The sequence below is a fragment of the Arachis ipaensis genome, chromosome B07, assembly GCF_000816755.2.
Source record: "Arachis ipaensis cultivar K30076 chromosome B07, Araip1.1, whole genome shotgun sequence".
Lineage (NCBI taxonomy): Eukaryota > Viridiplantae > Streptophyta > Magnoliopsida > Fabales > Fabaceae > Arachis > Arachis ipaensis.
In genome coordinates, this window is record NC_029791.2 from 10,243,547 (window position 1) to 10,248,620 (window position 5,074).

The 5,074-nt window shown below is 29.6% G+C and overlaps 1 protein-coding gene across 3 annotated transcripts in view; it reads left to right on the forward strand.

Annotated features, from left to right (window-relative positions):
- Positions 4,673 to 5,074, forward strand: part of LOC107608529 (mediator of RNA polymerase II transcription subunit 4) — a 7,089-nt gene continuing 6,687 nt past the window's right edge. The window contains exon 1 of one of the 3 annotated variants that reach the window (XM_021107292.1): positions 4,673 to 5,044. The gene's annotated coding sequence lies outside the window, so the exon portion shown is untranslated. The remainder of the gene's footprint in view (positions 5,045 to 5,074) is intronic. The other 2 variants (XM_016310298.2, XM_016310299.2) reach the window with 2 other exon arrangements.

Sequence of the window (5,074 nt, forward strand, 5' to 3'; positions counted from 1 at the left end):
ATTAAAACAAGAATATGAGAACTGTAGCAATGACAAAACAGAACGTGCAAATGGATCAAGCCCAAGGAAAAGATCAGACCAGTACCAGGATAATAGAATCAGAACCAGCAACAGCCTCGACGTTGGCTTCCAGCAGCGGCAACGCCTTCACCAGTGACTCCAATTGAGACAAACCCCAACAAACAATATAGCTAAAAACATCAGAGGCAGATACAGGGTATTTTACAGAGCAATAAGGGTTCAGAGATGGTGGTTCTCATAGCTAGGGCTTAACTGACTCACCATTAATGATGGCAGCGATCGGCGGCGGCAGAGGAATGGTCTCTCCTCTGTGCGTCACTCTCTCTCACACGTCTCGTCCTCCTTCTCTGCCACAACATCAACAAAACCTCCTCTCCCCTACTCCGTTCTTCCCAGCTATGGTGGCGGCTCCCCTCAAAGGCGGCAGCGGCGGTGCTCAGCATTGGCGGCGACGACTCCAGCGCGGCGACAAGACACGGACGACGGGCTTGCAGCGAGCGCGATGGGCTCCTGCTCCCTTCCTCACCGTAGCGCTTCCTTCCTCTCTGAACCGTATCGATGGCAGCACAGCAGCCCGACGGTGGCGGCGGCGTGGCGGCGCGATGATTCGGTGGTGGCGCGACGGCTCGGTCTCCCTCTTCTCCCCTGCGACGCAACTCACTTCTCCCTCAGACCTAACCAAAGGTTTCGAATTTGAATCAAAAGAATCAGTACAAACTAAATTCTTGTTGGACTAAAAATTTCGTCTTTATTTTATTTTAATCTTCTCATTATTTCTGTTTCTATTTAAGAAACAAAATCAAAACACAACTTAAGTGACCGCTACATTATGTTTAGTTTCTCAATGACACAACCTTAGATAATTTTTTTTGGGTTGATATATATAATGACCGCTACATTATTTCTGTCTTGCTCCAATTCCAATTAAACAAAGATTAATGTATTTATATATTTTCCTTGCAGATGAATAATTATGTTTTATGCAGATTTAGAAAGAATAACATTAAACCTCGTCAAAAGAGAAGGAAACATGTGGCTCCTGAAACTGTGGCTACTGTAATACCGATAAGTATTAATTTGATTGATGTGTTTAATTTTTTCTAGCTATAACGAAAAAGTTCAATTTTGATTTTAAGCTTACTGAATTAATAGTAATTTATATTTTTAATTAGTTTGAGGATTACAAAGTGTATATGATTTGATTTTAACTCTTTTTATAATTTAAAAATACTGCTATTAAAAAGTCTGTTTGAATTTTATTATATATAAAGTAAGTTTTTTTAAATTCTTTGATTTTGATTATTTAAATCCATATTTGCGTATCTTACTATCTACATATTTATAATAAATGGCTCTTTTATTTAAATGGAGCAAAGATGTTTTAATTTATAATTACAGCTTCTCTTATTTGCAAGACTAAATAAATAAAAGATTTTGATTTTGAAAGAATATAGTCGAATAAAGTAGTTCGAGTAATTAAAAAAATAATTAAAGATTCAGTAATTGATTTAAGAACTACAACTTATTTTCTGATAGACCTTACTTATTTACTTTAATTTAGAAACCAACTTGATTTGTATATATATTGGGCGAAAGTCAAATAATAATTATTCTCTAACAAAAAAAATTTTCCCTTTTACAACAAATGTCACATTCATCATAGTATTCGTATTGTAAACATTATTCTGTATTTTTTTTCTTCTTTCAATTAAAATTGTGTATAAAAATTATTAAATTTTTAGATTAAAGTAAATCTGAATTTATGATGCTAGTTTGGATATTTAATTTGACTTGGTTTCCTACCTTATTTTTTATAACCATATACTAGTTACATATGAATCACACAAATGGTGAGCGTGCAATTTTTGTTTTATGTTTTTTTTTTCATTATTATTATTATTATTATTATTATTATTTTTAATAGAATCTATAGGTCAAGTTCTTAATATTATTATTGTATTCTTGATATTAGAATGCCAATGATTATGCTGGGATAGTAGAATTTGTTAAACAATCAGAGAATGGAGATGAAAGGATGGAGATTCAAAATAAATCAGCAAACCAATCACGCAATAATGGAGATAAAAAGATTGATGAGTTTCAGAGAGAACTAACAAATCAATTAGAGAATAATAAGGATGAAATAAAGGTTGATGCTTTGGTTACTACTATTGGAATTGAGGCAAACTGTGACGAAATGGAAGATGGTGATGATAATGAAGATCACAATGATATGACATGGCCAGAATTTTTTGCAATGCAATTGATAGAAGTTAACAAAGACTGGTTCATCCCAAACGATGATGTCCTCCTAATTCCAAATAAATTTCACAATGACACGTTAAAAAGATTTAAAAAAGTTTTGTGATCAACTATATCTAATTTTTGTTTTTCTTTTTTATTTATTTTTAGTTAATTAAATATATTCGGATTCAATTTTGTACAGACTTTTGTTTTGTTTTGGTCCGATAGATTTATGTATTAATTTTTTAGTGAATTAAAAACTACTTATTAATGTAGTTAATTTGTTTTTTTTTTTTTGTCAGGTTGATTAACAGCTCCAATCCTAGGCATTTGTTTAACTTTGTTCTAGATAAACTAAGGGTGCTTTTTCTGCAATTTAACATTTCTTTTGAAGATGTAGTATATGTATCGTGCCTGCTAATTAATGGAGTTTATTCTTGGGCTACTCCCAAAAAAAATATTCAAAAATGACTTTTGATGTTTGGACCTTGGAGAATTGATTGTTTAAATGAAATTAGTGTAAAATCTGGGTTATACAGACTATTCCATTATAAAATTTATTGATATCTATTTATTGGTATTAATAATTATTATTTTTAATTTAAAAAGGTTTTTATATATAAAAATTTATTATACAGTGAATAAAATTATTTTATTCTATATTTATAAAAAACAAAATAATTATTTTTATATAATATCTAAAGATAGAAAGACAAAAACACTATCTATAAAAATAGTAGTAATATAAATTATGGTCATCACATATTCAAATCTTAAAATTTAAAAAATTAAAAACAAAAATAGGGTAAAAAATACAAATAAACCAATGGAGGATAGTTGTTGCATGAATAAGCCAAATTGAAGATTGATTCACGAATGCGCCAAAGCATATTTATATGTAATTCGAACCTATTTGGTTCGAAATCCAATTGCATATAAATCGAACCTATTTGGTTCGAACTAGACACACATAATTCGAACCTAATTGGTTCGAATTACATACGAATTGGGCTATCTCATAATTCGAACCTAATTGGTTCTAATTACTAAGGAATAAGTGTGAATATGTTACGTGCATGGGATTATAATTGATGAATATGTTTCGTTTAAGGAGTTTTAAAGGAAATGTGGGTTGAACACACATGAGAATAAATTAGTCTATGAATTAAATTAAGCAAGACATGATGCGGAAATTAAATAACATCAAAACACAATTATTAAAAAGGATTTGATTTTAGAAACATTTTTTAACAACGCAGAAAATTAAAACTAAACAGAGACTAATATATTTAAAAAAAAGGCCTAATTTTTTATTACAATAAGTGATAAGTAAAGTACAAGTAATATTAGAAATCAGAAGAGTACACTAACTATAATTTAGAGAAGTTTAGAATTGGTCTTAAAGATATTTTTTATAAACTTTATATAATAAATAATTGTTTCGTATATATTACACCATTTTAAATTTGTTCCATTTCAATGAATATATAATTTATTACAAACATTTTTTAATGTCAATAAAAAATTTGATTTTTATCTTTTACGTGTATATTTCTTTAGTTCATCACTGTTTCTAGAGATTATATAATTAAATATTGGAATTAAATTAAAAATACACTTTATTTATGTAATTTGAATATTATTTTAATTTTATTTTTAAATTTTATTTTATTTAACTTTATTTAATTTTAATTTTATTTTATTAGGATTTAATGTTCTTTAATTAAATTGAAGTAAGGATAAAATTAACACAAAATAAAATGTAAAAGTAAATTGAAACGAAATGAAATTTAAGATTAAAAAACTAAGACAATTAAAGATATAAAGTATATTTTTTTCTTAAAAAATTTGTAATCAAATTATTAAAAAAAACTGCTACTGCTGGGCTGTACTCTATTTGATTGTTTTTTTATGCTGTATTGAAAAAAATTATGCTTAAACTTTGATAATTCTTTGTTAATTAATGTTAAAATGATACTAAAGCATGAGCTTTTATCTGAATGATTAAGTCTTCTCTGTTGTATTGAACTGAATTTATTTATTAAATTTTTTAGTTAAATTTAGCTAAGTTGTATCTTGTTTTGAACTGATTAAAATGAATGATGGAATTTTTATTATTGAATTTTTATTGTTACACCTTGTTTCCATTGAAAAAAAGAAACTAAAAGGAGAAGAAAGAAACTATAGAATATTAAGTTATTTCCCACAAATTATAAACTGTTAATATCTATTTTTGTACAATTATTCTCTCTGTTTTAGATGTTGAGTATTGCTAATTTCTGAAATGTTAGTGCTCAACCCCTGCACATTTGGTCTATGTTCACTTATCTTTTCAATCATTTGGTTGCCAAAGAATCAAGGAGTTTTAATTTTTATTTGTTTTTTAACCACTCTAGATACACCTGCTTGTTTAAAGCAGCAGTCTTAGCCATTAAATCAGTCGCTCTGTTTGCTGTGCACTGGATGAGTACTAAAGTAGCCGTCCAATTGCACTGGAGCATCTCTTTGATTTTGTCAAGCAGATCAGAGTCATTCCTAATTATGCTGGTTGTGCCTTGCAAAATAAGAAGAAACGCATCAAGATTATCAGTTTCACATATGATCTATTTGCACTCGCAATCCCAAGCCATAACAAGCCCTCTCCAAATAGCATGAAACTCCCAACAGAGAACACTAGAAAGAGGTATACTGACAAAAAACCTTTTATCCAAATTCCCATGCTGTCTATTAACAGCAGCCACTTCCTTCACACTGCGGCTGTGCTTCTCTCTCGCCGCCGGTCAGATCTCCGTACCGATCTGCTCTCTTC